Source organism: Triticum dicoccoides, chromosome 1A (assembly GCF_002162155.2).
Source record: "Triticum dicoccoides isolate Atlit2015 ecotype Zavitan chromosome 1A, WEW_v2.0, whole genome shotgun sequence".
Classification (NCBI taxonomy): Eukaryota; Viridiplantae; Streptophyta; class Magnoliopsida; order Poales; family Poaceae; genus Triticum; species Triticum dicoccoides.
In genome coordinates, this window is record NC_041380.1 from 69,843,924 (window position 1) to 69,864,287 (window position 20,364).

Below are 20,364 nucleotides of genomic sequence, written 5' to 3' on the forward strand. Positions count from 1 at the left end.
GCAACCGCTGCCGCCTCGCCACTCCGGCGGCTGCCCGGAGAACCGCCGCGGCCACCGCCGCCACCCGCCGTTCGCCTCGCCGCCAGGGGAGATCCGGCCGACCCTCCCCCTCCTCATTCTAGACTCTGGCGACCTCGACTTCGTCTCCGGCGATCCTCGTTCCGCGCATGAACAGTGTCCGGATCTGGATCTGAATCTCGAGGGTTGATTTTCTCCCGAAACCTTAGCTCATGTTGCCCTGTTCATCGTGCCGTAACTTTGCATCCGTAACTCCGTTTTGCGCATATAGCATATCAAAATGTTCGTCTCAGAGAGTACATCATTTCATTCCATTGCATCATTTTTATTTGAGTTCATCTTGATGCCCTAAATGCTGTTAGAAGAGGGCTACTTGAGATAATTGTCAGATCTGCTACTCCATTTAGATATTTGTCATTTTTGCCATGATTAATGTGTGCAAGATATGCCCATGAGCTCTACATATGTTTTGTTAAGGGTTTTGCTATCTTTCTAAAGGTGCAACCTATGTATTTTTGTGATATGTGTGGTGACTAGCACAAGCTTGCAAAGTGAGGCACTTAGTAATGCTGATTTCAGGGACTTAGCATTTCCACTAAGTCCTTGAGCTGTTTATCTCATATGGCCATATGTTCATGTTGTTTCCTAGTGATCCGTGCCTCTTTTGAGGATGATCAGTAAGGATGTTTTGTTAATCTTGTAGTGCTCTATCCATCCATATCTTTGTTTGCAATTATGGAGCACCCTAGCTTGAGTCAATCGAGCTCTACTTTTGCTACTTCGTGAATCTAGGCAGATTGTCTACTTGTTAGCGATTTTGCCGAGGATGTTGTAGTTGATCCGTGCATGCTATGCTATTATTCTTGCCATGTCTAGCTTGCATTTTGTGTATTCTTAATGGGTGTATGCTTAGATTATCATGACTTGCTCTGTGATGAGTGCATCGAGCTCGTAAACATGCCTACTTGATATCTGTTTCAGCATGCTCCAGTTTTCACTAAGTCTGAGAACTGATTGTGTTTTTGCCATGTTCACGTGCTTGCAATTGTATTTTCTGATCCCTTTTGGCTCAAGTTCACTAAGGGACTTTTGTTAAGCTCTTTGAGTAGCTCCATGCCATGCTTTACTTTGCCATGTTAAGGTCCTGTAGCATATAGTTTTGTTGCTCCGAAGTGTGCTACCTGATCTGAAATTCCAGACAAGTGTTAATTTCACTAAGTCTGAATCTGTTTGTCATATGCATTTTTGCCATGCTTGTTTGAACCTGTTAATGGATGAATTGGCCGTAGCTCAGTGCTAGACTTTTGTTAAGCATCATTAATGCATCCCTGCCATGTATCTTTATGCCATGTTTGGGTGTTGTAGCATGTTCATCTTGTTGCATTTGGATGGCCACTTGCTGTAAATCGCAGAACGTGGCCATATTTGAATTGCTTGCCATTTCCAAACCGTAACTCCGATTCCAGCGTTCTTTATATTGTTTTCAAGCGATGTCATCTCATCTTTCCAGTGGCACACTTGGATTCCCAAGTTGAGGCCAGATTCTTGCATCCTTTGTCAAATCTTGCATATGCATCCCGCATCGCATCCCGCATAGCATACCATCTTTGTATCATATTGTTTGAGCTTTGCATGTGGTTGATTGTGTTCCGTTTGCTTATTTGTCTTGTTTGGGTAGAGCCGGGAGACGAGTTCTCTAATGAGGAGCCCGTTGAGTTTGCTTTCGAGGTTCCTGTCAACTCTGACAACTTTGCAGGCAAGATGATCATACCCTTGAAATCACTACTATCTTTGCTTTGCAAGATGCTCGCTCTTTTGCTATGCCAATGCTACGATGCCTACCACTTGCTTTCGAGCCTCCCAAATTGCCATGTCAAACCTCTAACCCACCATATCCTAGCAAACCGTTGATTGGCTATGTTGCCGCTTTGCTCAGCCCCTCTTATAGCGTTGCTAGTTGCAGGTGAAGGTTGGAGGCCGTTCCTTGTTGGAACATTTATTTACTTGTTGGGATATCATTATATTGCCATGTTATCTTAATGCATCTATATACTCGGTAAAGGGTGGAAGGCTCGGCCTCTCGCCTAGTGTTTTGTTCCACTCTTGCCGCCCTAGTTTCCGTCATATTGGTGTTATGTTCCCGGATTTTGCGTTCCTTACGCGGTTGGGTGATAATGGGAACCCCTTGATAGTTCGACTTGATTAAAGCTTTTCCAGCAATGCCCAACCTTGGTTTTACCATTTGCCACCTAGCCTCTTTTCCCCTTGGGTTTCCGGAGCCCGAGGGTCATCTTATTTTAAACCCCCCCGGGCCAGTGCTCCTCTGAGTGTTGGTACGAACCAGGCAGCCTGCGGGGCCACCTCGGGGAAACTCGAGGGTTGGTTTTACTCGTAGCTTGACCTATCTGAGTGTGCCCAGAGAACGAGATATGTGCAGCTCCTATCGGGATTTGTCGGCACATTCGGGCGGTGTTGCTGGATTTGTTTTAACCTGTCGAAGTGTCTTGAAGAACCGAGATACCGAGTCTGATCGGAATGTCTCGGGATGAGGTCTATTCCTTTGTTGACCGTGAGAGCTTGTCATGGGCTAAGTTGGGACTCCCCTGCAGGGATTTGAACTTTCGAAAGTCGTGCCCGCGGTTATGGACAGATGGGAATTTGTTAATGTCCGGTTGTAGATAACTTAAACCTTAACTTAATTAAAATGAATCAACAATGTGAGTTACCGTGATGGTCTCTTCTCGGCAGAGTCCGGAAAGTGAACACGGTGTTGGAGTAATGCTTGCGCAGGTTGTTCTCTAGTTTCTCGCTCACGCTTTGCCTCCTCTTCTCGCTCTCTTTTATGAACAGGATAGCCACCACATGTGCTAGTCGCTTGCTGCAGCTCCACATAATTACCTTGCCTTACCTATAAGCTTAAATAGTCTTGATCGCGAGGGTGCGAGATTGCTGAGTCCCTGTGGCTCACAGATTACTATTACACCAGATGCATGGCCTGATGATTCCGCTCCAGGTGACGCACTTGAGCTCAAGTGGGAGTTCGACGACACTATGTTTCCTTTCCTGATGATCAGTAGTGGTGCCCAGTTGGGGGTGATCGGGACCGTGTCGCATGTTGGGTTATCTTTTATTTTGGCGCCGTAGTCGGGCCATGAGTGTTTGGATGATGTAATGTTATTTATGTACCTTGATTGACGTGGCGAGTGTAAGCCAACTATGTTATCTCCCCTTTTATTATCTATATTACATGGGATGTTGTGAAGATTGCCTAACTTGCGACATATGCCTTCAATGCGATTATGCCTCTAAGTCGTGCCTCGACACGTGGGAGATATAGTCGCATCGAGGGTGTTATACCCATTCCATTATCTTAGCACTTGAATGTTTAGTTTGTTGCTATTGCTTTCTTCATAACTTATACATGTTCCTATGACTATGAGATTATGCAACTCCCGTTTACCGGGGGAACACTTTGTGTGCTACCAAACTTCACAACGTAACTGGGTGATTATAAAGGTGCTCTACTGGTGTCTCTGAAGGTACTTGTTGGGTTGGCGTATTTCGAGATTAGGATTTGTCACTCCGATTGTCGGAGAGGTATCTCTGGGCCCTCTCGGTAATGCACATCACTTAAGCCTTGCAAGCATTGCAACTAATAAGTTAGTTGTGGGATGATGTATTACGGAACGAGTAAAGAGACTTGCCGGTAACGAGATTGAACTACGTATTGAGATACCGACGATCGAATCTCGGGCAAGTAACATACCGATGACAAAGGGAACAACGTATGTTGTTATGCGGTTTGACCGATAAAGATCTTCGTAGAATATGTGCGAGCCAATATGAGCAACCAGGTTCCGCTATTGGTTATTGACCGGAGACATGTCTCGGTCATGTCTACATAGTTCTCGAACCCGTAGGGTCCGCATGCTTAAAGTTTTGGTGACGATTGTATTATGAGTTTATGTGATTTGATATACCGAAGGTAGTTCGGAGTCCCGGATGAGATCGGGGACATGACGAGGAGTCTCAAAATGGTTGAGACGTAAAGATCGATATATTGGACGACTATATTCGGACATCGGAAATGTTCCGAGTGATTCGGGTATTTTTCGGGGTGACGGGGAGTTACGGGAATACGAGGAAGAAGTAATGGCCCTCATGGGCCAAGTGGTGGAAGAGAGGAGGCAAGGCGCGCGACCCCTCTAGCCCAAACCGAATTGGACTAGGGGGGCGGCCCCCCTTTCCTCCTTTTCCTCCTTCTCCTTCCTTCTCCTTCTCCTCCTTCCTTTCCTCCTCCTAGTAGGAGTAGGAAAGGGGAGTCGTACTCCTACTAGGAGGAGGACTCCTCCTCCTGGCGCGCCCATAGAGGGCCGGTCGGCCTCCCCCTTGCTCCTTTATATACAAGGGCAGGGGGGCACCTCTAGACACACAAGTTGATCAGTTGATCTTTCCCAGCCGTGTGCGGTGCCCCCCTCCACCATATTCCACCTCGGTCATATCGTAGCGGTGCTTAGGCGAAGCCCTGCATCGGTAGCAACATCATCACTGTCACCACGCCGTCGTGCTGACGGAACTCTCCCGTGAAGCTCTGCTGGATCGGAGTTCGCGGGACGTCATCGAGCTGAACGTGTGCTGAACTCGGAGGTGCCAAGCGTTCGGTACTTGGATCGGTCGGATCATGAAGACGTTCGACTACATCAACCACATTGTGCTAACGCTTCCACTTTCGGTCTACGTGGGTACGTGGACAACACTCTCCCCTCTTGTTGCTATGAATCACCATGATCTTGCGTGTGCGTAGGATTTTTTTTTGAAATTACTACGTTCCCCAACACTTGGGCCTCGCCAACGTCTCAGACGGCGAGTCGCTTTCGGCCGCAATCCTGTGCTGCTCTCTCTGCAAAAGGCACAAGGATCGTTTATGTTGGGGAACGTAGCAGAAATTTAAAAATTTTCTATGCATCACCAAGATCAATCTATGGAGTGATCTAGCAACGACTGGAAAAGGAGTGCATCTACATACCCTTGTAGATCGCGAGCGGAAGCGTTCAAGAGAACGGGGTTGATGGAGTCGTACTCGTCGTGATCTAATCACCGATGACCGAGCCCCGAGCGGACGGCACCTCTGCGTTCAACACACGTATGGTTGGGAGAGACGTATCCTCCTTCTTGATCCAGCAAAGGGAGAGGAGAGGTTGATGGAGATCCAGCAGCACGACGGCATGATGGTGGAAGCAGCGGGATCTCGGCAGGGCTTCGCCAAGCACCAACGAGAGGGAGAGGTGTCACGGAGGGAGAGGGAGGCGCCGGGGACTTGGGTGCGGCTGCCCTGCCTCCCCTCCACTATATATAGGGGCCAGGGGGTGCCATCCCCTCTAGATCCCATCTAGATGGGGGGGGGGCGGCCAAGGGGGTGGCTTGGCCCCCAAGCCAAGTGGAGGCGCCCCCACCCCTAGGGATTCTAACCCTAGGCGCAGGGGAAGGCCCAAGGGGGCGCACCAGCCCACCAGGGGCTGGTTCCCTTCCCACTTCAGCCCATGGGGCCCTCCGGGATAGGTGGCCCCACCCGGTGGACCCCCGGGACCCTTCCGGTGGTCCCGGTACAATACCGGTGACCCCTGAAACCTTCCCGGTGGCCGAAACTGGTCTTCCTATATATAAATCTTTACCTCCGGACTATTCCGGAACTCCTCGTGACGTTCGGGATCTCATCCGGGACTCCGAACAACTTTCGGGTTACCGCATACTAACATCTCTACAACCCTAGCGTCACCGAACCTTAAGTGTGTAGACCCTACGGGTTCGGGAACCATGCAGACGTGACCGAGACAACTCTCCGACCAATAACCAACAGTGGGATCTGGATACCCATGTTGGCTCCCACATATTCCATGATGATCTCATCGGATGAACCACGATGTCGAGGATTCAATCAATCCCGTATTCAATTCCCTTTGTCAATCGGTACGTTACTTGCCCGAGATTCAATCATCGGTATCCCAATACCTTGTTCAATCTCGTTACCGGTAAGTCACTTTACTCGTTCCGTAACACATCATCACGTGACCAACTACTTAGTCACACTGAGCTCATTATGATGATGCATTACCGAGTGGGCCCAAAGATACCTCTCCGTCATACGGAGTGACAAATCCCAGTCTCGATTCATGCCAACCCAACAGACACTTTCGGAGATACCTGTAGTGCACCTTTATAGCCACCCAGTTACGTTGTGACGTTTGGTACATCCAAAGCACTCCTACGGTATCCGGGAGTTGCACAATCTCATGGTCTAAGGAAATGATACTTGACACTTAGAAAAGATCTAGCAAACGAACTACACGATCTTGTGCTATGCTTAGGATTTGACATCCGATGTCCATGGTCAGGAAACCGTAACCATCTATTGATCAATGAGCTAGTCAACTAGATGCTTACTAGGGACACATTGTGGTCTATATATTCACACATGTATTACGATTTCCGGATAACACAATTATAGCATGAACAATAGACAATTATCATGAACAAGGAAATATAATAATAACCATTTTATTATTGCCTCTAGGGCATATTTCCAACAGTTTACAAATATGACTAACATGCAGTCGAATTGATCAAAAACTAAAATTACCAGCAGTCTAATGAACTCCGTCGTGACCGCGTTCTTCTCGAAAACCTTCTTCACTGGGTCCCAACGGTGTCGGGCCCTGAGGACGTCATGCTCCTACGGGAAGGTGAACTCCGCCAAGGGGTCTGGGATGCCCAGACTCGCGGCTTCCGCCTCCTCCTTGGCCCATATGGACCTCTTCCCGCCGTAACCATGGCTTCCGAGGTGGTGGCACCCAATGTTCTTCTGTTGAAGCCCCTTCATGTACTCCGACTTTTTTTGGCAGCTTCGGCCTCGCAAGCCACCTTGAATATTTCAAAGTGCTCTGCCGTGATTGTCGGATTATCCTTTACAATCTCGAAGTAGGGTTCCTTTTCATTGACGATCCGATATTTCACCCTTGCTTTCCAGGCGGCCAACACGTCGCTAAACTTGCTCATGGCGTGTTTGTTTATCTTCTTCATTGTCGGGTCCTTATCTGGATCTTTATAATCCTTTTCGTTCCGGCCCAGGAACAAGAATATCTAGTGCAACTTTTTTAGGAGGGAGGGCCTCATATTATCTATCTTGTTTAGTTTCTCATCGTTGATGGTGGCGGTTGTCCGTATGATGCAGCCAATTTGATTGTCGTAGCACGCGCGCGCTTCCTCGGGCGCGTTTGGCTCAAAATTGCCGTCGTCCACCTCCGTGAACACCAGCCTAGTAGTCCTGAGCTTGTTAGGAAGCCATCGCCTCTTTGCTTTCGGTTCTATACCGGCTCCGCTCCCCGAGGCAGCGCCGGTCTCAGTCTCAGCGCCGGTCTCGATGCCGGTCTAAGTCTCAGCGCTAGTCTCAGTCTCAGCGCCGGTCTCAGTCTCAGCGCTGGTCTGCGTGTCGGTCTCAGTCCCCGATGCGACCAGTGGGCCCAGCAACAAGATCGGTTGATCGTCGGCAAGGCTCAAAAATTCGTCTGCCGCCAGGTAGATGTCGTCGCAATCGTCAGAACCCTGTCCTTCATCGTTGCTAGCCATGTTTCCTACAATTAAATCTAGTCAATTAATTCTAGACCTAATAAAATGAATAATGACATTAAAAATGCCTATGTTTTGCAGGAACGTTGACTCCTTCTCGGTGCAGCAAATCCCGGGCACTCGATATGTCCTAGTTTGTAGCACAAGTCATGCCGAAATTCACGGAAAATTTCAGCATGACTTTTGCTAAAAAGTGGACAAATTGAGAACCTGGAATTTGCCGGAACGGAAATGAATCAACATTTCGGCAAAACATAGGCGACTCAGCTTCATTCCCTGGAAACAACAAAGCCACTTGGACACAATCGAACCACTTCAATGAAAAGATATAACATGAGCAAACACTATTGAGGAATTTGCATATAACATGGCCACTTTAATGAAAAGATATAATCAACAATAATGGAATATGCAAATGAACACCAATGACATATATCATATAACAACAATCTTGTTTTTTTTTTACATAGCAACAATTAGTTTAACCAAGTAGCAGTCCAGGCCGGCGCTGTTGCTGCTGAACGAGCTTCGCGCGCTGGCGTTGCTGTTGCACCTCTGCATCCCGGCGTTGCTATACCCACGGACGCGCAGCTTCGGCCACGGCTCCGAGAACGCGCGGTCTGGGGCGTCGGACGGGCTGCCCCGGCGGCCCGTGGCCTGGCGGTGTATGAAGCCCCAGAGGGTCCACGCCTTGCTTAGACGCTGTGGCTTCTTGGCGGGGCCCGGGAAGGCAGCGTCCAGGGTCACCGGGAAGTCTTTGACGAGAGAGTTGGAGCTGAACCGTTGGTCGAGCAGGTCTTCGGCATGGTGGAAGTGGTAGAACTCTAAGCTGCCGGTCAGCGGGGGCACCGTGCATTGGTGATGGCGGCCGCTGCAGGGGCTGGCTTTGGGTCGGGCACTTCGAACGACCTTGTCAGCACGGAGCTTGACCGCTCCAGGCTCCGGCGCCTCCGGCTCGACGTGTCCATGTAGTAGTCTCGCGTCTTCGTCGGGCTCGGGCTGCGAGTCATCTTCCACAGGAATTTGGCCGTCGGAGCGTTCCACCACGCCGGCAGGTGAGTCCTCGAGCGCGGAGAGGATGGGCGGGAGCCGTGACAGCGGCGCAGGCGCTCGGCCAAGGCCAATGCCGGCGCCGGCGCCGAAGAGGTAGCCGTCCCAGGACGCGCGGGGCCCGTACCAGGATAGACCTACATCGTCGACAGACATGCGGCCAACATCAAGGGAGAAGCTTGGGTCCGTGTCGCACGAACGACGGTCTCTGGCGAACTCCGAGCCTGCCTCCCTACGAAGGCGGCTCCGCCGAAGGAAGAGGGCTTGGATGGCTTCTCCGACGGCGGCATTGCCGCGGCCGCTGCCTTGCTGCCGGCCGCCTCCTCCTTCTTGAGCTTCTGCTTGCGCCTCCACTTGTGCCACTTCTTGCTGAAGACCGAGGCAGCGAGCCGGAAGCTCCCGACGATCTCCTTCAGGTCCATGGGCGGCGGCTTCTTGGGCTGCCAAGATTTCGAGATCTATGTGATCCTTCATGGCCTTGACCTCTCCGGACCCATAAGCTTCGGTTTCCATCTCTCCCGAGGTGTCGACAACCAAGACGTGCTCCACCACCGGAGTTATCTCGTCAGAGCTCTCGGCCATAACGATCTCGTCCTCTAAGAAGATCTCTGGGACGCACGGTCGAGCCGGCGGCAGCTGGTGGAATTCGGTGGGGAGCGCCGCGGCCGCGGCGGAGGACGAGACGGGGAACACGCCGAAGGCCGTGTCGTCGCGGATGCGCTCGCGGTCGTCCTGGTGGAAGAGCGCCCAGAGCGTGCTGCGCCCGCGCACGTCGCATGACCAGCGCCGCCGCTTCATCCATCGTGCTGCGCGCCATGGTGGCCACGCGCACGGGCCGCCGTTCGTGCCGATTCTGGTCGGTTGGTTCGGACGCTGAGTGCGGATTGATTAAAAAAACGACAGGGGGTTTCTGTAAAAGTACGTGCGCTAACCGATCCAGCAACCTGGCTGCCAATTGTAGAGATGTGATTGGCTTGGGATTAAATCATCACATGAGGTACAAGTTAGGGTGGAGTCAAGTTTTACAAGTTTGAGACTGAATCATTACATTCTATGCAAGTTAGGGTAACTGGGTGCTATTACCTCAAAAATGAACCAACTTGGTCCCCTTTTCTCCACACGCAAAGAAAGGTCTTTTCGTCCGTGAGCAGACACGTTGCCGCTGTAGCTAGGGCTGTACGACATGCGAAGACCTCGAACCACGCAAAAGTCTCGGTCGTCTTCAGTCTTCACGCGCTTGAAACATGGAAAAGTGAGAAGATGCGCAGCAAGTAGGAGCCCAAGAGGCCAAGACTCCCACCCTTGTCTTTGCATGTTCACCCCTCCCTCCTGGTAGAGATATCTCGTCCACGTATCATTTGCAGCTGCCGCCGGCGATTGTGAGAGCTTGAGACTGAGGAATCCGGCGCCGAGGAGGAGTTCTATTCAGCTTCAGCCAGCAGGTACTGAATGAATGGTTCAATTTTCCGTTGATGATTTCGTTTACAATGCCGATCGCGCGCTAACACCTTGATCTGGTCTCGCTCCAGCGCGGCATCAATCGAGATCGAGCGCCATGACGGACAGCCTGGGCTTTGGGCTGGCCAAGTCCATGGTGGACGGCGCGCTGACCAACGTCAAGTCGGCGATCCAGGAGGAGGCCAAGCTGCGGCGGAGCGCCAAGCGTGACCTGGTGCTCATCACCGACGAGTTCGAGATGATGCGCTCCTTCTTCGTGGACGCCACTGCAGAGCGCGTGGACAGCCAGGTGGCCATGACCTGGGTGAGGCAGGTGCGGGACCTGGCCTATGACGTGGAGGACTGTATCGGCTTCGTTGTCCACCTCGACCAGGGGACGAGGTGGTGGTGGCGCATGGTGCCCTCGTGCATGGCGCCCGCCATTCCCCTCAACGAGGCGGTCGAGGAGATCGACCAGCTCAAGGCCAGGATGGAGTGCGTGTGCATCAGGAATACGCGCTACAATCTCAACGGCGGCAACGTCGGATCCAATCCTCCCGCCGTCACCGCGTCCAGCTCCAGCATGCTCGCCCTGGCGAGGGACGCCGCCAGGAGGCAGCAAGGCCCGGGGGACCTCACGCAGCTCATCACCAACAAAGGCAACGCCGACCCTCAGCTCCTGCAGGTGATCTCCGTGTGGGGGACCGGCGGCGATCTCGGGACCACCTCCATCATCCGCAAGGCGTACAACGACCCAGAAATCTGCCAGAACTTCGCCTGCCGCGCCTGGGTCAAGCTCACGCATCCCTTCAACCCCGACGACTTCTTGCGCCACTTCATGGCTCAGGTCTACGCCGCGGACGCCTGCCGCTCCGGCGAGCTACAAGGAGCAGACGTGGGCGCACATGTGCTCACCAAAATGAAGGGCAAGCACGAGGAGGATCTCCTCAGGGAGTTCGTGCACCAGGTCAACACCAAGACGTACCTCGTCGTCGACATGCTGGATTGGGATGCTGTGAGGACCTTCCTTCCGGACATGGGGAATGGCAGCTGGATCATCGTGTCCACGCAGCATTTTGAGATCGCAAGCTTGTGCATCGGACACTCGTACCAACCGATGGAGCTCAAGCACTTCTCATCTAATCACTCGGTTTGCGCCTTCTTCAAAGAGGTACCGACGTACCGTATGTAATTAACAACGGCGCTTACATATTTTGAAGAAATCCCGTGTTTCTCTTTTAAGCAAAGTAGACTTGGACATGGATGGAACCCTTCTTCTAGAAAGAATCTTTGATTATTACTAATATAGTACATGTCTTTATGAAAAATATGTTGATATGCAAATAATTTTCAAGTAATTTTTTTGACTGATAGCGTTTTCATGTCATAAGTCTACTTGCTTGCTGGTTTTATACCTTTTTCAACAGTCTGTTGGACTTGGGAATAATTTAGGCTGTGCCCATCCATCCACTGGTGCCAGGCCAGCCAAGTTGGCATTTCATTATGTAAAAACAAAGTTCAGTTTAAACACATATTTCTTACAAAATATAAGGCCCATAGACCCTTTGATCGTTGGCTCATTGCTATATGTCTTTATGTAGAACTAGAATGGTGACCTAGGCATTTGTGTGGGTAGAAACACATTGCATCATAGATTAAAATCATGTGTCTTGCAAAATATAAGGCGCATGGTAATCACTGTATTTTTATCTTGCAAATATTTTTAGGCATATATTGGTTTCAGTTTGTCTAATTCACGTTTAGATGTTTTCTAAGGATGTCACATCTAACCTCCCACAAATAAGGTAGCAACAAGGAACAAAAAAAGCCAAGACAAAAAAAAATAGACCACAAACATAGTGGAGATCAGGTTAGATGTGACAGACAGACCCTATTGGTTTTACAATTTGTAAGGAAGTCCTTAGTTATATGTACCTTGTCTCAGTAGTTCTTGCGTGTTAACAAGCTCTGCCCACCTGCAGGGTTCTCAACACTACGGAGATATACACTTGGAATCAGTTGCGTCTCAAGTGAGCCAAAATTCCTCCTATGGAGAAATCCCCTCCGATAGCGAAGCCGTCGCAGATTGGATGAGCAATCATCCCCTTGTTGGGCGCGACTGGGAGATGAATGAACTTCGCAGGTATACAGCTCAGGCACGTTTTAGCCATTCCCAGGTGGTATCTGTTTGGGGGATAGCCGGCATTGGAAAATCAGCTCTTGTCAGAAACTTGTACTGTGACAGAATGCTCCACACCAACCAGTTCAACAAGTACAGCTGGGTGGATGTGGATGTATCCCATCCTTTCAATCTAAGAGATTTTTGTCGAGGCTTACTTTTGGATTTTCATTCGGAGAAAGACCCCATCAGAGAGTGTCAAGAGCTTTTAAGACAGCACCAGTGTCTCGTGGTTATTGATGGTCTCCGGTCTAAAGAAGAATGGGACTTGATACAGGCTGCCTTGGTATCCAGATCTTCTACAAGTGTTATCATCGTCATTACAACTGAGGCAAGCGTCGCCACATACTGCGCAAATAACAAAGAGCAAGTGCTTAATGTGAAAGGTCTGGAAGCTGCTGCAGCCTTTGATCTCTTCAGGAAAGAGGTGTGTTTTCTTATCACTTTTTCAAGAAGGGGCGTTTCATTACATTATGGGACGGAGGGAAGTAGTATATGCCTAGTTTTACAAAGATTCCAGACAACATGGGATCCTCAGAGCAAAAACTTGAACAATTTTTTAGTACTCGTGTAGAAATATCATCTTATAGACAAATTCAACGAACGTGATATTAGATAGTAATTATGAGGAAATAAGTACAATTATGATGATATTAGCATTACATTCATTAGGGGATGGCATGGCATTTGTCCACAACCATTGGATAAATTGTTATGCTATTGAATTAAAGAATTCGATTGCCTCATAGATCTGAAGTATTTTCTACCAACTCGTGCTTTTTATATTACTAAGCATAGATATAGATCTGCACCAACAATGAAATTTGTAAAATTATAATAATTTACTATGTGAGCTATACAAGAAAGCACTAATAATGGGCCGGCCGATCACTCGAGATCGGCGGAGTTCTTGGGAGAACTCCAAGCCAAAGTTCACTCCGTGACTGAGGCAACGCTTCCTGTCCTGGTGGGAGGCGATTTCAACCTGATTAGGTTGGGTGCGGACAAGAGTAACAGTAACATAAACTGGCCTCGGGTGGCTATGTTTAACGCTGCGATCGCCTCGATGGCCTTCAGGGAGGTGGCCAGAACGGGCGCTCGATTCACATGGACAAACAAGCAATTAGACCCGGTACGCTCTGTGCTGGATCGTGTGTTCATGTCTCCGGATTGGGAAATGGGTTTTCCCCTCTGCACTCTGGTCGCGGAGACTCGGATTGGGTCAGACCATGTAGCTCTGGTGTACTCCTCGGGGGAGGATAGAGTGCGACGTAGCCCCCGTTTTTTCTTCGAAACGGCCTGGTTAGAGGTGCCAGGCTTCGAGGAGCTCTTCAGGGAGAAGTGGCGGGTGTGCGTGAGTCAAGTGGGGTCCCAACGTGGCCCGATGGAGTTCTGGAACGCTGCCGGCGGGCGACTCAGGGCAAGTCTCAAGGGATGGGGCGCTAACCTGGGGAGGTCCGACAAAGCACACAGAGCCGCCATACTAGCGGAGATCGCAACGATCGATTCCCAGGCAGATATTCGGGACCTTTCGGAGACGGAATGGGCCCATCGATATGACCTGGAAAGTCAGGTCGAAGCGTCGTTGCGAGCAGAGGAGGAATATTGGCGTCATCGTAGTGGCTTGAAATGGATCCTCAAAGGGGATGCTAATACCAAGTATTTCCAAGCCTACGCTAATGGCCGACGTCGTAAATGTTCTATCCTAAGGTTGCAATCGGAGCAGGGGCTTCTGTTGCGACAAGAGGATATCTCTCGGCATATTTACGACTTCTACATTAAGTTGATGGGGACGTGCGAGGACCAGAGGGCTGGTCTGAATGCGGATGTGTGGGAAGCAGGGCAACGGGTGCTGGACTGCGAGAACGAGGGACTGGGGCTAGCGTTCCTTCCCGAAGAAATCGATGCCGCACTGATGGGTATGAAGGCGGACACGGCCCCCGGCCCGGACGGGTGGCCGGTGGCAATGTTTAAACGGTTCTGGCCCTTACTTAGGGGCCCGATTTTCGAGATCTGCAACGGGTTTATGCGCGGGTTGGTAGATATATCGCGCCTCAACTTTGGAGTGTTATCGCTCATACCAAAGGTTCAAGGGGCCGACGATATTAGACAATTCCGCCCCATTGCGCTCATCAACGTTCCGTTTAAAATTTGTGCCAAAGCGTGTGCGACTAGGTTAGTTCCGATCGCGCATCGTGTGATCCATTGCAACCAATCCGCGTTCATTCGTGGTCGCAATATTCTTGAGGGCCCTCTAGCCCTTCAGGAGATTATACACGAACTCAAACGAACTAAGGAACCGGCGGTGCTATTAAAGCTAGACTTCGAAAAGGCTTACGATCGGGTTAATTGGAATTTCCTCCGTCAGGTGCTACTCAGCCGGGGTTTCTCCGCTGTTTGGGTGCACCGCGTCATGCAGTTGGTCTTGGGAGGACAAACTGCTATTTTGGTGAACGGAGAAGTAGGGCACTTCTTCCGAAACAAGCGAGGCCTCAGGCAAGGGGATCCGTTTTCCCCCCTCCTGTTCAACTTTGTAGTTGATGCGCTGTCCTCAATGCTGAGGAAAGCGGCGGAGGCTGGTCATATCAAAGGGTTGGTAGGACATCTCATTCCAGGGGGAGTAACCCACTTGCAGTACGCGGATGACACGCTACTGCTGTTTCGTCCGGACCTACATAGCATTGCTGCGGTCAAGGCGATTCTTCTCAGTTTTGAGCTCATGTCGGGCCTCAAAATTAACTTCCACAAATGCGAGGTGCTCTCGATGGGATCGAGGCCGAGGAGGGAAGGCGCATTGCAGATTTGCTCAACTGCAAAGTGGGCAAATTCCCGTTCACTTATCTGGGCCTCCCGGTAGACACCAAACGACCCACGATAGAGGATTGGGAGCCTCTATGCGCCAAAGTGAGGACTAGGGTCTGTCCTTGGCGGGGAAATTTTTTGTCGAAAGCGGCGAGGCTAGTGCTCACAAATTCCAGCCTGTCTTCTTTGCCGATGTTTGCCATGGGGCTGTTTCTGCTTGCAGAAGGGGTCCATGCCAAGTTCGACACGCCTCGAGCCAAGTTCTTTTGGGAAGGAACTGGCCCGCACCACAAATACCACATGGTTAAATGGGCCTGGGTATGCCGGCCCAAGGACTTGGGCGGTCTCGGGATCACCAATTCCAGATGGCTTAACATCGCGCTGATGTGCAAATGGATTTGGAAAATCACCCAGGGGGCATCCGGGTTGTGGGTCGATCTCCTACGGGCCAAATATTTTCCTAACGGGAATTTTTTTGAAGGAAGGGCAAGGGGCTCACCGTTTTGGAATGATCTTCAGTTGATCAAACCAGCTTTTGCCATGGGGGCAAAATTTGCGGTTGGGAACGGCAGATCCGCGCATTTCTGGATTGACCTTTGGATAGGTACTCAACCCCTTTGGATAGAATTCCGGGAGTTGTACGATATTGCCGTTGACACCGCGTTATCGGTGGCGGATGCACTTGCCGCGACGCCACCTGAGATTGAGTTCAAACGGGAACTCAACGGACCTGAGCAGGCAAGCCTCGCGGCCTTGAGGCAATTAATCGACCCGGTGGGTCTTTCGGATCAACCTGACACGGTGAGTTGGTCGCTCACTAACTCCGGGAAATTCTCGGTGAACTCCTTATACCGCAAGTTGTGTCGAGGGCCGACACAACCCGTGATTGCAGGATTGTGGAAAGCGCGGATGCCTTTGAAGATTAAGCTTTTCGTATGGCAACTGTTTCGCGATAGGCTTCCCACCTCCTTGAACGTAGCCAAACGTAATGGGCCGGCCACGGGTCCGTGTGCGTTATGTGGGGAACCGGAGGATGCCAATCGTGTGTTTTTCCGGTGCCCGTTAGCAAGGTTTGCGTGGAGTGCTGTCCGCACCGTGGCAGGCGTCCTTTGGGACCCGCGCTCGGCTCCAGAGCTCTTCAACCTCCTTGATGCGATTAAGGGCCCAGCATATCGGGTTATGTGGAGTTGTGTTGGGGCACTTCTCTGGGCCTTATGGTTAACTAGGAACAAGTTTACTATAGAAGGGTGCTTCCCAAATCATCCGGCTAATATCATCTTCAAATGTAACCTTCTATTACAACAGTGGAGTCCGTTGGGGAGGCGCAAGGATGCTGAGCTGATCAAGACCGCCCAACAACGACTGGCGCAAGTGTATGCGATGGCTAGGGAGTCATGACTTCGGTTCTTTTGTGGCTTGACGGGCCTGCGTGCTCTGTACGGACTCTGCCCTGTAATCTCGTTTGGCGGCTTGTTTTTAATCTCATCTGAACTTTGGTGCTCAAGCCGGCAGGGCTTTTGGTGTTGTATTAAAACTTGGTTTGTGGTACGCTGCCGTTGGGGCTTTATTAATTTAAAGTCGGACGCATCTGGCGTCTTCGTTCTAAAAAAAAACTTCTTGAGTTACAAAGAAGACCTGGCCTTTTCTATACAGATCGTTGATATTTATAATTATCTTTTCAAGTGAAAATAATATACCACATTGAATATCTATGAGCATTTCTTCATCTATTTTATAAAATGTACAAATCATATTTTTAGAAGCTTTGGAACGTAGAACAAGTTATGGGCAGGAACGTAACTAAGAAAAGATAAAAAAATATGACTAGACGTTTGATGTAGTCAATTTTACACTAGTGTGCTAATAAAAATATATAATTTGTATAACATTGAAAATAAATTCCTGACAGCTCGATGGTACAATTTTGATCCAACAACTTTAAGGTTTTTTTTGTATTAGTTGTCAAAGTTAGAGAAGTAGCAAAAGCCGAAGAAGATGAGAATCAGGAAAAGGGAGACGAGTTCCAGTTGGCGCATGTTTTGGAAAGCAACATTTACTTAATTAGCAATGGATGCCCCATGCTAAATATAGTTTGAATTTTCTATTCACAAAATTCGAAAATTTAGGTTTATGGAAAAAAAATTCCTTTTATTTTGCAAGCATCTTTTTGAATTGATGCATGCATGAAAATATGTGTTCAAATATCACTCACTCTATATTCTGCAACAGAAACATTATAATCCAATGTAATTGATATTTACCTTGACGATGAACTGGAGTTAATAATTCTTACACTTTTTAAACTTATGTATTGTTTTGCCAATGTAATTGATAGGTACGCAAGAAGGCGTCATCTTCGTCTTTAAATAATCACAAAGATTCAGCGCTGGATGAACTTATTTTGAAGTGTGGAGGTCTTCCCAAAGTGATAGTTGCCATAGCTGCTGTACTAGCCACGCGGACGGTGGGATTGATGGATACTGTACATTCCTTGAATCACAGATTTATGCAGCATCTAGAGACCAATCTGGAGTATGATAGTCTGCGAGCCCTATTTGATTGGATGCATTCCTACTTCCGTAATTGTCCGGATTCACTCAAGCCATGCATCTTTTATCTATCAATTTTTCCTGAAGGTTGTAACATTAGGCGCAGGCGGCTAGTTAGGAGGTGGATTGCAGAGGGTTACTCTAGGGACAACGAGAAAAGATCCGCTGAGGAGCAGGGTGAGAAGTTCTTCTCCAAGCTCCTCGCGCTGAGCATAATCCAGCAGATACCAGAGGTCGGCACCACTGCCTTTGGTGAGACAAGGATGGTAAGGTGCCAGGTCACTGGCTTCATCCGTGAGTACATCGTCTGACGGAGAATGGAAGAGAACCTTGTGTTTGAACTCGGGCCCAATTGTGCCCTAACGACCCAGCGAACAGGGCACCACCTTATCATACACAGAGACTGGGACAGAGACAGGATTGTATTCGAGAGCATTGACTTCTCACGGCTACGGTCAATGACAGTGTTTGGAAAGTGGGAATCCTTCTTGATCTCGAAAAACATGAGGCTGGTTCGGGTGCTTGATTTGGAGGATGCATCAGCTGTCAAGGATGAAGACCTCAGGAAGATTGTGAAGCGGCTGCGGCGCCTTAAGTTTCTCTCTTTACGAGGATGCAGCGATATCTTCCATCTGCCGAGTTCACTTGGTGTTCTGAGCCAGCTCCAGAGCCTGGATGTGAGACACACCTCCATTGTCACCCTGCCAACCAGCATCACCAAGTTACACAGGTTGTAGTACATTCGTGCTGGTACCACGGTCCCAGCATCAACGCAGGCTGCATCCTCTAGTTGGTTGCCACAGTCCCGCAAAAGTCATGGCCTAGTTGGCGTTGAGGTGCCTAGAGGGATTGGAAAATTGACGGCGCTGCACACGCTCGGTGTTGTCAACATCGGCGCTTCAAGGGGGAAGGCCACTCTGAAAGAGCTCAAGAAGCTCACCCAATTGCGCAAGCTCGGAGTGTCTGGCATCAACATGCATAACAGCAAGGAGTTCTTGTCTGCAATCACGGGTCATGTGCATTTGGAATCCTTGTTGGTGCGGCTTGACAAGGACAATCAAGGTTGCTTGGACTTGGATGACACCCCCATGCCTTGGGAGAACCTACAGAGTCTTAAATTATATGGGCTTCAAGACAAGCTGGCACTATCAATGAGCAATCTTAGCAAGCTCAGGAAGTTGAATCTGGAGATGGACACTTTGGAGCCAAGTGACATTAAGATCCTTGCCAAGCTACCAAAATTATGCATTCTGCGCCTTCGTGTCAAACAACTTCGGGATGACAGGCTCCATTTCTATGTTGAGTTGTGTGGGCAGCAGCTGGACACCTTCGAAATGCTGAAGATTCTTGAGATTGCTAGCAGCTCCAGCAACTTACATGTAACCTTTGGATCAAAATCGATGAAGATTCTTGAGCTGCTCAAGCTTGACTGCTCCAGTGCGTCTTATCAGCTCACTGGCCTCAATTATCTATCTGAACTAAAGGTAGTCTTGCTTAAGGGCACCAATGATGAAACAATCAAGGCAGACCTTCAGAGCCAGCTCGACAACCATCCAAAGAAACCTGTTGTGGAACTGGAGGAACTACCATGTTCGTCCTGAAATGTCATTGTCTTTTCCATTTACCTCCGAAAAAGTCAACGCCACAGCAAGAACATAAAGTGACTGATTACATCAGTCAACCCTGTTGATTCCTCTTGTTGATATATAGCTATTATATGCCATGTGCTACTGAGTGTACTTCTCAACATTTCCTTTTTGTATGACTAGACTAGTATTATGTCTTATGACCAGACAGACTTATGCCCGTAGGAGGCCCACTGGACAGGTTTAGTTAAGGGCTTAGCCTGTAAGTTATCTATTTTATTTTTCATTGTGGTTATATATACTAGTTGTAAGACTCTATGACAATCAAGCAATAAAAATAAATCTATTGCCCGGCTTTTAGAGGAGCCAGACCCTAACCCTAGCCACCTCCAGCCCTTGCGCCTCCGCCTCCTCTCTCGCGCACGACGGCGCCCTGTCGCCGGCGACCACGAACAGCACCACACCCAGCCCCCTCCTCCCTCTACAACCTACGCCCTAGACCCGGTAGGGTTCTAGCTCCTACCAATTTGGTATTAGGTAGCTTGGGTCCGATCATGTCTGCTCCACCACCCACCCCGCCGCTGCCCACCACCACCGCACCCACCTCCCTCTCAACTGCGCCAATCGACCTCTCCACCGCGCCGCTAGTGCTTCCCACTGCGCCGCTCGGCTCCACCGCGGGGGGCCTCCACCGGCCAGGCGCTGCCTGTCACCGCGTCGCCTACCGCCGTCTACTCCCCGGCGGAGATCACTGGGGTCCTTAATGACCTCGTCATTGCCGTCCAGGGCATCCGCCTCTACCTGGCCGGACCTTACGGGCAGCCACCGCCCTTGTCGCCGGCTGCCGTGACCGGGCCAGCCGCCCTGCCCTGGTACGAGGGCCACCACGGCGCCGATCGGGCCTCTACACCACCACTGGCCTGGTCAGCCGTCGCCCGTCGTCGCCCCCCACTGGCCGCAGTGGCCGGCCCCAGCGATCGCCGCACCCCCAACGCCTCCCGGGTCCAGGCAGCCGCAGCCCCAGTTGTCGGCCCCACCGTCGCTCGCTGCCGCGCCTCAATGGCCACAGTGGCTGGCCCTGACCCTCGCTGCGCCTCCCACACCCGGGTCTGTGCCGCCG

At 50.2% G+C, this 20,364-nt stretch overlaps 2 pseudogenes; one reads left to right on the forward strand and one right to left on the reverse strand.

Moving 5' to 3' along the window:
- LOC119351614 overlaps positions 1-9,347 on the reverse strand; it is a 64,795-nt pseudogene extending 55,448 nt beyond the window's left edge.
- A 645-nt stretch (positions 9,348-9,992) lies between these two features.
- On the forward strand, positions 9,993-19,259 carry LOC119365835 (annotated as a pseudogene).
- Positions 19,260-20,364: the final 1,105 nt, after the last annotated feature.